Source organism: Phyllostomus hastatus, unplaced genomic scaffold, assembly GCF_019186645.2.
Source record: "Phyllostomus hastatus isolate PE091 unplaced genomic scaffold, TTU_PhHast_1.1 phas_contig_65, whole genome shotgun sequence".
NCBI lineage: Eukaryota > Metazoa > Chordata > Mammalia > Chiroptera > Phyllostomidae > Phyllostomus > Phyllostomus hastatus.
In genome coordinates this window covers 1,914,168-1,927,025 of record NW_025333932.1, presented here as the reverse complement: position 1 = coordinate 1,927,025, position 12,858 = coordinate 1,914,168, and the positions used below count along the sequence as shown (strand labels likewise).

General features: G+C 35.1%; 1 protein-coding gene across 3 annotated transcripts in view; it reads left to right on the top strand.

The window, feature by feature from the left end:
- Positions 1-12,858, top strand: part of SPIDR (scaffold protein involved in DNA repair) — a 388,722-nt gene that overhangs the window by 313,482 nt on the left and 62,382 nt on the right. The gene's annotated exons all lie outside the window — the stretch shown is intronic.

Sequence of the window (12,858 nt, the reverse complement as noted above, 5' to 3'; positions counted from 1 at the left end):
ACTGATCAGTAAACCAGACAAAAAGATAGTAAAGACAGAAGATTTGAAAAACATGCTTTATCGCTTCTTAGACTTTTGGCTAAGATCAAGTGAAAAACATGCTTAAGTAACTTGCAGATCATATATAAAACCCTCTACTTAACAACTAAAGCATATGCATTTCTCTCATTTGAAACGTTCATAAAAATTGAATATGCTAAGGACATAAAACAAGTCTCTCAACATTTAAAAAAATCATTATTACACACATTTCGTACTTTAGTATAAACAAATTAGAGTTAACAACAAAAATATATGCTGTAAATGCTTATAGAAAAAAATTTAAGTCCAAATAACTCATGGATCAAAGAAGAAATAATAATGGAAAATTTAAAATACCTAAAACTGATAAATACTAATACTAAATATCAAAATGTATGTGATATTATAAGTTAGATATTTAGAAGACATTTTATAGTTTAAACAAACCATTTAATTTTATTTCGAGTAGCAGGAAACAACTTTATTGAATTAACTACTGTATGTTGTTTTCCCCTTTTTTATTCCTTTTTTGCATTTTTTTCTTTTATAAAATTTATTGGGGTGACATTGGTTAAATATAGGTTTCAAGTGTGCATTTCTATAATACATAATCTTCATATTGCATTGAGTGCCCACAAATCAAGGTGAAATCATTGTCCATCACATTATATGAGTATTTGACCCACTTTACCCTTTACTACTGCCCCACCCTTCTTACCTCTGGTAACACCATACTGTTGTCTCTGTCTCTGAGCTTTGTTTGTTTTTCTTATTGAATCATTTGCCACTTTCAGTTTTATAACCCATATGTGAGTGAAATCTTGTAGTTCTTAACTTTTTCTGACTTATTTGGCTTAGCATGATATTCCCAAAGTTCACCATGTTGTCACAAATGGCAGTATTTTATCTTTTCTTATGGCTGAGTAGTGTTCTATTATATATATGTACCACATCTTCTTCATCCAGTCATCTGTTGAAAGAAACTTTAGTTGTTGCCATGTCTTGGCCACTGTAAATAATGCTGCAATAAACACAGGAGTGTGTATATCTTCACAAATAAATGTTTTCAAATTTTTCGGGTAGATACACAGAAGAGGGCTTGCTAGGTCATATCAAATTCTATTATGGATTATAAATAAATAAATATATATATATGTTTGTTTGTTTGTTTGTTTGTTTGTTTTGAGAGGGAGAAAGGGAGGGAGGGAAACATCAATGTGCCAGAGATACATCAATCACTTGCCTCTGGCATGCCCCAACTGGGGACCCAGCCTGCAACCCAGGCATGTGCCCTGACTGGAAATCAAACTGACTACCTTTCAGTTCTCAGGCCAGCATTCAATCCACTGAGCCACACCACTCAGGGCCAGTTCTTAATTTCTTTAAGGATATTTTACTGATTACGCTGTTACAGTTGTCCAGGTTTTTCCTCCTTTGCTGCCCTCTGCCAGGTAACACCCTTTCCTCTAGCAATCCCCCGCTTAGTTTATGTCCATGGGTTATGCATGTAAGTTCTTTGCTTCTCCATTTTCCATACTGTTCTTAACATCCCCCTGTCTATTTTGTTCCTACCAATTATGCTTATTCCCTATACCCTTTCCCCCATTCTGCCCCACCCAGCTGTTAACCCTCTAAAACCTATGATTCTGTTCCTGTTCTAGTTGTTTGCTTAGTTTGTTTTGTTTTTGTTTTTTTAGATTCACTTGTTGATAGTTGTGAGTTTGTTGTCATTTTAATGTTCATAGCTTTGATCTTCTTTTTCTTAAATAAGTCTCTTTAACATTTCATATAATAAGGGCCTGGTGATGATGAAGGAACTCCTTTAACTTTACCTTGTCTGGGAAGCATTTTATCTGCCCTTCCATTCTAAATGATAGTTTTGCTGCATAGAGTAATGATCTATGGTCCATTGGTCCTTGGTTGTAGGTCCTTACTTTTCATCACTTTGAATACTTCTTGCTATTCCCTTCTGGGAACTCCTTTGTAGGTAACTCTCTGCTTTTCTCTTGCTGCTTTTAAGATTCTCTCTTTATCTTTAACCTTTGGCGTTAAATTTTGATGTGTCTTGGTGTGGTTCTCTTTAAGTTCAAGTTGTTTGGGACTCTGTGCTTCCTGAACTTGTATGTCTCTTTCCTTCACCAAATTAGGGAAGTTTCCTTTCATTATTTTTTCAAATAAGTTTTCAATTTCTTGCTCTTCCTTTACTCCTTCTGGCATCCCTATGATTCAAATGTTGGCACTTTTGGAAGTATCCCAGAATCTTCTTATTCTCTCCTTGTTTCTTTTCTTTTTGTTTTTGAATTCTTGTTTCTTCATTCTGTTCTGATTCACTATTTCTTCCTTTTGTTCCAAATTGTTGATTTGAACTCCAGCTTCCATCCCTTCACTGTTGGTTCCCTGTGGATTTTTTCTTTATTTCACTTAGTGTAGCCTTCATTTCTTCCATTATGCTTTGGCTGTATTCAGTGAGTTCTCTGAGTATCCTTATCACCAATGTGCTGAACTCTGCATCTGCTAGGTTGGCTATCTCCATTTTATTTAGTTCTTTTTCTGGGATTTTGTTCTGTTTTTTTTTTTTTTTTCATATGGGCCATAATTCTTTTTCTCCTCAATTTGGCATCCTCCTTGTGTTTGTTTCTACATATGAGGTAGAGCTACTTTGACTCCCTGTCTTGGTGCACCTGGTAAGTTGGATGGGGCAGGGCCTGAGATATTTGCCAGGGTGGGACAACCCACTTCACTGCTTCTGGCTGTGTATGTGGGGAAGGGGTCTGAGAGGGGATAATGCCACTAGAGGCTTGCTTGGCACCTACCCTGCTTCCAGGCACTTCACCCACTTCTGTATGCAACTGGCACCCCTCTAGCTGTTGCCCTGGTGCTGGTTCTCAGAATAGGTGGCTTTGTGTACATTCCAGGACCATGCAGGCCTTTTACACAGACTCTCCTGAGAGACGAGCAATTTCTTTCACTGCCCCAACCCCCACTGGTTTTTATAGTCTGAAATTATGAGGGTGTTTTTCCTGGCGCTGGAATCCTGGGCTGTGCAATCTGGCCTGGGACTGGAAGTGCTCACTCCCCAGGTATCCTTCCCAATTTTTATTCACCACACGTGAATGTGGGACTACCCATTCCGCCAGCTGCTGCCAGCTGACGCCACCACCACTGCCACAGCTACCTCACCTTGCCACCACTGACACACTGCATCCTCTCCACCCTGGCTCCTCATCTCTGCCACTGCTACCCACCTGGGGGAAGATGGCTTCTTTAAATACTTGGTTGTTAGACTTACATACAGTTCAATTTTCTGGGTGTTCTTTGTTTTGAAGCCAGTTGTGATCCTTCTTATGGTTGTGCAGGGAGGAGAATTTTGTCTACCTATGCCTCCATCTTGACCAGAAGTCCTCTGTTCTTAATTTTTTGAGGAACCTTAACACTATTTTCCTTGAGGCTATACCAGTTTACATTCCCATCAACAATGACTAAGGGCTCCTTTTTCTTCACAGCCTCTCCAATACTTATTTTACATGTCTTCTTTATAACAACCATTCCAACAGTTGTAAGGGAATGTGCCATTGTAGTTTTGATTTGCCTTTCCTTAATAGCTAGGAAGTTGAGCATGTTTTTATATGTCTATTGGCCATTTGTATGTCTTCTTAGGAGAAGTGTCTGTTCAGGTCCTCTGTCAATTTTTTAAATTATATTATTTGTTTTTGTTGTTATTGAGTTGTATAAGTTTTTAAATATGTATTTTGTGCATTAACCCCTTGTCAGAGCTGTTGTTTGCAAATACCATCTCCCATTTGGCTGGTTGCCTTTGTGTTTTGTTGGCAGTTTCTTTTGTTATGTGAAAGCTTTTTAGTTTGATATAGTCCCATTCATTTATTTTTGCCTTTAACTTCCCTTGCTTTGTGGTCAAATTAATAAAATCATCTCTAAGAGTAAGGTTTATAAGTTTAGTACCTATGCTTTCTTCTATGTAATTTTTTATTTCTTATATTTAAGTGTTTGATCCATTTTCAATTAATTTTTGTATATGAGAACAAATTGTAGTCTATTTTTATACTGATGCATGTGGCTTTCCAGTATTCCCAGCACCATTTATTGAAGAGACTTTTTTTTCTCATTTGTATGTTTTTGGCTCCTTTGTCAAAAATTATTTGTCAAAAAAAATTATTTGTCCATATACATGTGGGTTTATTTCTGGGCTCTCAGTCCTGTTCCATTGGTATGTATGTCTGTTGTTCTGCCAACATCGTGCTGTTTTGATTATTATCACTTTGTAGTATAATTTAAAGATGGAATATAATACCTCCCACTTCATTTTTTATTCTCAGCATTGCTTTGGCAATTTGAGGTCTGCCGTGGTTCCTCTATGTCTTCTGTGATTTTCGTTCTATTTCTTTAAAAATTGTCATTGGTATTTTGATGAGGATTATATTGAATCTGTATATTGCTTTGGGTAACATGGACATTTTAACTTTGTTGATTCATCCAATTCCTGAATGTGAAATATCATTCCATTTCATTGTGTCTTTTTCAATCTTTTCTTAATAGTGCTTTGTAATTTTCTGTACATAGGCCCTAAATTTACTTCTAGGTATTTTTTTTCTTTTTGGTGAAATTGCAATTTAAACAGATCATTTTAGAATGAAGGTAGGCTCAAAATAAATGATCTAAGCCTCTAGCATAGTTAAAAAATAGAATAAATACTAAGAAAATAGAAGGGAGAAGATATAAACATACAAATAGAAATTAATAACATAAACAAAACAGAAACAAACTCATAAATGCATAGAACATTATTATGTTTGCCAGATAGTAGGGGAATTGTGTAACTTGGTGAAAAAGATGAACGAATTAAGAAGTACAACTTGGCCCTGGCTGGTATGGCTCAGTTGGTTGGAGTGTCATCATATAGACCAAAAGGTCGCAGGTTCAATTCCCAGTCAGGGCACATACCCAGGTTGCATATTCGATCTCCAGTTGGGGCGCATATGAGAAGGCAACCAATTGATGTTTCTCTCTTACACTGGTGTTTCTCTCTATTTCTCTCTCTCTCTCCCTCTCTCCCCCTCCTTTTCTCCTCACTCCCTCCCTCCCTTTCTGTCTCTTTAATCTTGGGTGAAGATTAAAAAAAAGAAGTTCATATGGATAGTTTCCAAATAGTCACAGGGATGTAAAGTACAGTGTAGGCAGTATTGTCAATAATATTGTAATAACAATGTATGTATGGTGCTAGGTAGATACTAGACTTACCAGGATGATCACTTCATAAATTATATGAATGTGTAACCACTATGCTGTAAACCTGAAACTAATATAAAATAGTATGGAATATCAACTATAACTGAAAAAAAATTTTTTTAAATAGAAGAAAAAATTAATGACATAAATGAAGAAACAATGGATAAACAAAGCCAAGAATTAGCACTTTGAAATGATTAATAATAATTTCATAGTATAATTCATAAAGAAAAGAAGATGTAAATAAACAATAGTAAAAAGGAAAATATAGGAGCATCAACTTCATCAGGGATTAGAAACATAGTAAGAGGATACTATTCCATGTTTTTGCTAATAAATTTGAAAACAAAGACAATATGGACAAACGTAGAAAATATAACCTACCAAAATGTCTCAAGAAAAAATTAGAAAGCACAAACAGTTCAATAATCATTAAAGACATTGAATTGCTAGTTAAAAATCTTCCCTTGGATGGGAGGTGGAGAAGCACTAGAGCCAACTAATTTTATCACTAACTTCTTTCAAACTCTCAAAAAAACATATCATACAAATCTTATACAGATTTTTCAAAGAAAAAAAGGAACACCTGTCAATTCATTATATAAAGCTGATATAAAAATATTGATATCACATCTAATATGAGATGTAAAATTAAAGGTCAGTAGCACTCAAAGTTTATATCTATCACACATAGATATAAAATCCTACACAAAATATAGCAAATAGATCCTGGCTTATTTCAGCAGTAAAGTATTCCTTTAACAATTAAAAATCTATAAATCTGATTTACCACATTAACTAAGAAGGTAAAAATATATAATCACTTCAGTTAATACAGAAAATGCATTTGATAAAAATCTAATACCCATTTGTGATTTAAAAAATTTCCCAGCAAACTAGGAATCCTTAACCTGATAAAGTATATCTAACCAAAAACAAAACAAAACAAAAAAAACTGCCCTGGCTGGTGTGGTTCAATGGATTGAACACCAGCCTGTGAACCAGAAAGTCACAGGTTCGATTCCAGTCAGGGTGCATGCCTGGGTTGCAGGCCCAATCCCCATTTGGGAATGTGCAACAGGCAACCTATCAGTGTTCTCTCCCACATCGATGTTTCTCTCCCTTTCTTTCTCCCTCCCTTCCCCTCTCTCTAAAAATAAATAAAGAAAATATTTTTAGAAATGAAATAGCAGAGAGACCCATATGCAGTCTAGGCACAGATCTAACAAATGTTGTTCAAGGACTATATGGAGGAAACTATATTATAAAAATTGCCCTAGTAACCTGCAAAGAAAAGACTGATCTATTTGTGCCAGATACTATGCAAAACCCATTATCACTTTAATTCTCACAATAACCTTCTAAGTTAGGTTCCCTTATTCCTTTTTAAATGAGTGAATTCATACTAACTGTAGTTAGCAACTTTTTTAAGGCCCCAGAGTAATTAACATGGCCCTGCCTCCCTGGGAAGCCATTTATGTTCCCTTGAATATAATGCAACTTACGGAAAACACATCTGGTGATTCAGGAAAAACAAGTTGAGGATGGAGCTTTCTGCTCAGACCTGTCACACTGGCACTGATTTTAGGAGATAGTATTTCACTGAGCAGGAAGCAGTGACAAGTGGGTAGAATTCTGAGAGTGCTGCTGATAAGCTAGCTCTAGTTGGGACTGTTGAGTGCCATAGTTCCAAACCAGTTGAACCAGTGGGGACAGTGACTACACCTTAGGTCAGAGCCATTGTGTTCCTGAGCCTTAGCTATGTGAGTAGAACAAGGCAGGAGAGTTTGTGACTGGGCATGGACAAAAGGAAGAGAAGGAGATCAGTAATAACACATCTCTAGGGCAAAAGAATAAACAACAGCACCCTTCTTTGGTTATTTGAGATAAAGGCAAATGTCAGCAAATTTAAAGCAAAACTTCCTTCTCAATACAAGCAATCAGAAATTCATTCTAGTTTTATAAAGCAGAGATTTTTTGATTCATGTTGACAACCAATAATGCTTACAAAACAGTGTGGGTGAGATACATCAGCATAGTGAAGCAGGTATTAACTTAATTGCATGGGAGTTGGGTATAGGACTATCCTGGTTCTGCCCTCTTAGGGCCTGGGGCTTCCTCCGTAGGGAATGGAACCTGATCATGAAGGATCAGCCTGTCTACCTAATTAGACCTGGAACAGAGAGGTAGATCAGGTGAGGAAGTGAGCAGACCTTTGAGGAAAAACAAACATTGAAGAACTTCCCTCTAAGAGGTTATGGTATGGAAATGGTCTACAGCAGCAGCTTTCAAACTTTTATTGATGAGAGAGAGGGAGAGAAACATCGATGTGAAAAACATTAGTCAGTTGCCTCCCATACCCATCCCGGTGCGGGACAGAACTGGCAACCTAGGCATGTGCCTTGGCTGGGAATCAAAGCTACAACCTTTTGGGTTTACTGGACGATGCTCCAACCATCTGAGCCACTGGGTTAGGACCTCTGCCCATTTTTTAAATTGGACTGTTTGTTTTTGTTGTGTTGAGTTGTATGAGTTCTTTATAAATTTTGGATTACCCTTTATCAGATATATTATTGGCCAGTATCTTCTTCCACTCAGCGTGCTGTCTTTTCATTTTGTTGATGGTGTCCTTTGCTATGCCAAAACTCATTTGTTTGATATAATCCCATTTGTTTATTCTTTCTATTGTTTCCCTTGCCTGAAGAGATATATCAGGAAAATATTGCTAAAGAGAGATGTAAAAGATTTTACTGCCTATGTTTTCTTCTGAAGTTTTATGGTTTCAAGTCTTATATTTAAATCTTTAGTCATTTTGAGTATATTCTTGCATATGTTATAAGAAGGTGGTCTAATTTCATATTTTTGTGGGTATCTATCCACTTTTCCCAACACCATCTATAGAATAGACTGTCTTTACCCCATAGTGTGTTTTTGGCTTTATCATTTATTAATTTACCATATAGGCATGGGTTTATTTCTGGACTTATTCTGTTCCATTGATCTATGTGTCTGTTTTTCTGCCAATACCATGTTGTTTTGATTACTATAAGCTTGTAGTATTATTTGATAACCTCAAATTTTGTCCTTCTTCTTCAGGATTTCTGTGGCTATTCAGGTCATTTGTGGTTCCGTATAAATTTTTGGATTGTTTGTCTTAGTTCTGTGTAATATATCATTGGTGTTTTGATATGAATTGCATTGAATCTATAGATTGTATTATGTAGTATGGATATTTCTATAATGTTAATTCTTCCTATTCATGAGCAGATATGTGCTTCTATTTATTTGTATCTTCTTTAGTGTCTTTGTTGTATATCTTAATATTTTCCAAATATAAGTTTTTTACCTCCTTGATGAAATTTATTCTTAGATATCTTATTTTTTGCTGCAGTTATAATGGGATTGTTTTCTTAGTTTCCCTTCCTGATAGCTCATTATTGGTATATAAATGCAACAATTTCCTGAATATTTATTTTGTATCCTGCTACTTTACTGAAATCATTTATCACTTCTTCTAGTTTTTTGGTGGAATCTTTAGAGTTCTCTATATACAATATATTTTCTACAAATAATGACAGTTTTACCTCTTCCTTTTTGATTTGGATATCTTTTGAGTTTTCTACTTGTCTAATTGCTGTGGCTAAGACTTTCAGTACTGTGTTGTATAAGAATAGTGAAAGTGAACATCCCTGTCTTGTTCTGGATCTTCAGGGAAATGCTTTTAGTTTTTCCCTGTTGAGTATAATGTTGGCTGTGGGTTTGTCATCTGGTCTTTATTACACTGAGGTATATTCCCTCCATTCCCACTTTGCTAAGAATTTTTATCATAAATGGGTGATCAATTTCATCAAATGATTTTTCTGCATCTGTTTATATGATCATTTTTCATCCTTCATTTTGTTTATGTGGTATATTACATTAATTAATTTACAGATATTGAACAAAACTTTCATCCCAGTAAGAAATTCCCCCTAGATCATGGTGTAGGGTATTTTCAGTTTATTCTTGAATTTGGTTTGCTATTTGGTTGAGGAAATTTGCATTTATGTTCATCAGGGATATTGGCCTGTAATTTCCTTTCTTTGTAATGTCTTTATCTGGTTTGGGAATCAGAATTATGTTGGCCTCATAAAATGATCTTGAGAGTCTTCCCTCAGCTTGAATTTTTTAGAAGAGTTTGAGAAAGAGAGGTATTAATTCCTCTTTGAGTATTTGATAAAGTACACCTGTGTGTAGCCATCTGGTCCAGGATATTTGTTTTAGGGGAGTTTTTTTTATTACTGCTTTGATTTCATTGGTCCAGATTGTCCAATTTGTTGTTTATAATATTTTCCTATACTTTTGTTTTATTTCTGTGGTGTTAGTTGTTACTTCCCCTTTCATTTTTCTTTTTGTTGATTTGGGTCATTTCTCTTCTTTTCTTGATGTGTCTGGTTTGAGGTTTGTCAATCTTGTTTACCTTCTCAAAGAACCAGCTCTTGGTTTTATTAATCTTTTGTATTGTTATTTAGATTCTGTTTTGTTTATTTATGCTCTGACTCTTATTTCCTTCCTTCTACTCACTTTGGGCTTTGTTTATTATTTTTAGTTCCTTTAGGTATCAGGTGAGATTATTTGAATTTTTTTTCTTGTTTCTTGAGATAGGCCTGTGTTGCTATGAATTTCCCTGTTAGGACTGCTTTCACTGTGTCCAATAGATTTTAGGTTGTTGCATTTTATTTTCATTTCCTTAAGGTATCTTTTTATTTCTTCCTGATTTTAATGTTAAATCATTCATTGTTTAGTAACTTGTAATTTATCCTCCATATATTTATGATTGTCAGGTTTTTTTGTTACTGATTTCTAATTTCATACTTTTGTGGTCACAGAAGATGCTTAATATTATTTCAGACTTCTTAAAGTCCCTATTATGACTGTATTATTGTCAATCTCTTCTATATGTCCTTCCGTATTTGGTTTATATATTTAGATGCTCCTATGTTGAGTGTATACATTTTTATAAGGACTGTGTCCCCTGGTTGGATTGACACCTTTCTTATAATATAGTGTCCTTTTTTTTCTCTTACTATAGCCTTTGTTTTAAAGTCTGTTTTATCTGATATAAGTGTTGCTGCCCCAAGGGGTTTTTTTGTTTACATTTGTACTAAATTATATTTTCATCCCTTTAAGTCTTTGTATGTCTTTCGATCTGAAGTGGTCCTATTGTAGCTAGCATATAAAGGTAAGGGGAAAAGTAAGTTTACAGTTTTGAGTGTGGGAAACAGAGTTTATTGTTATGTTGTGTTATTTATTTATTTATTTATTATTTGTCTTATTATGTTATTATTTTGTATCCTTTTTAATGATTTATCTTTTAGGTAATGATGGCTGGTAATATAAACGACTTTTTCCCCATCCTGTATATATGTATCTTGTTTTCTTATCAGTTCAGCTACCCTATGTATTTTAATTGGAGAACTTAATCCATTTACATTTAAAGTGATTATTGGAGATTAAACCCTTGTCTGAGGTATCATCTGCAAATATTTTTCCATGCAGTTGGTTCTCTTTTCATTTTGCTGATGTTTTCTTTAGTTGTGCAGAAGCTTTTTATTTTGATGAAGTCCCATTTGTTTATTCTTTCCTTTATGTCCCTTGCTCTAAGGGATGTATTGGTAAAAATATTGCTGTGTGGAATATCTAAGATTTTCCTGCCTATGTTCTCCTGTAGGACTTTTATGTTGTCATGACTTATATTTAAATCTTTTATCTATCTTGAGTTTATTTTTCTGTATGATGTAAGCTAGTGGTCAAGTTTCATTTTTTTTGTATGTAGCTGTCCAGATCTCCCAAAACCATTTGTTTAAGAGACTATTTTTATTCCATTTTATGCTTGTGCCCACTTTGTCGCATATTAATTGACCACTGACACAAGGAGCTCCTACCCTTTGTGACAGCGTGGCTGGAACTGGAAAGCCTCATGCTAAGTGAAATAAGCCAGGCAATGAAAGACAAATACCAGAGGATCTCACCTATAAGTGGAATCTAGTCAACAAAACAAACAAGCAACCAAAATATAACCCAAGACATTGAAATAAAGAGCAAACTGAGAGTAACCACAGGGGAGGAGGGTGAAGGGGTAATGGGGGAAACAGAGGAAGGGCCATCAAAGAACATGTATGAAGGACACATGGGAAAATCCAAAGGGAGTAGGTTCAAGGGTGGGAGGTGGGGATGGGTGGGGCGGAGGGGCATGGTGGGAGGAAAATAGGAACAACTATATTTAAACAACAATTAAAAAAGAAAAAGAAAGTGATTATTGATAGGTGTGTATTTACTGCCATTTTGTTCTTTATAATTATGTTCCTCTTTTTTTTTCTGTCTTCTTAAACACTCCCTTTAACATTTTTTATAATACTGGTTTAGTGGTAATGAACTTCTTTAGCTTTTTCTCGTCCAAGAAACTAGCCATGTGTTTGTTTGTTTGTTTGTTTATATTTTAAATTATAACCTTGCTGGGTAGAGGTCTCGATTGTATGACTGTCCTTTTCATCACTTTAAATATTTTATGCCAATCTCTTCTGGCCTGAAATGTTTCCATTGAGAAGTCAGCTGCCAGTTTTATGTGCACTCCCTTGTAGGTAACTGTTTCTCTCCTGTTGCCTGTAAGATTCTCTCTTTGTCTTTAAACTTTTCCATTTTAATTATGATGTGTCTTAGGATGTGACTCTTTGGGTTCCTCTTGTTTGGGACTCTGTGTGCTACCTGGACTTGTGTCTCTGTTTTTTTACCAGGTCAGGTTCAGTTTTCAGTCATTATTTATTCAAAAAGGTTCTCAATTTTTTGCTCTCCTTTGGTACCACTCTAATGCAGATGTTGTTAAGCTTTCTATTGTCCCATAGGTTCTCTTTTTTTTATTCTTTTTTTTTTAATTTTCTGATTGGGTCTTTTCTGACTTCTCTCTCAATTCACTGATTTGATCCTGTGCTTCATCTAAACTGTTTTTAATTCTTTCTAATGTATTTTTCATTTTGTATGTTGTCTTACAATTTCTGACTGGTTCCTTTTATATTTCAAGTGTACAGCTCTATAATACATCATCTGTATATTACATTGTCCTCAACACCCAAAGTATAGTCTCCTTCCATCACCATATATTTGACTCCCTTTATTCTCTTTATCCTGCCCCACCCTCTGGTAAGCACCATTGTTGTCTGTGTCTATGAGTTTGTTTGTTTGTTACATTGTTTTATATACCATGTATGAGTGAAATTATATGGTTCTTGCCCTTTTCTGTCTTGCTTATTTCACACAGATTCTCTTGTAAACCACTGTGGACCTGGGAGACTTAATCTACAAGTCTAGACAATGAGGCTACTCCCTTTTATCAAGGCAGTGTTTAATGTTCATAGCTTCAGATTTAGCTTTCCTGTTCTTTGTCATCCATTCTTTTCCAACATGTACTTTTTAATGTAGCCTTTTATTTGGTGGTATTAGTTACTGAATTTTGCTTCAGGAAATGTTTTCTGAGAATGTGTCATTTCATGGTAAATAAAATTACATATACCTGAATTGTGAAGTGAGAGGACTGGAAATTCAGTCATATATGTTTTT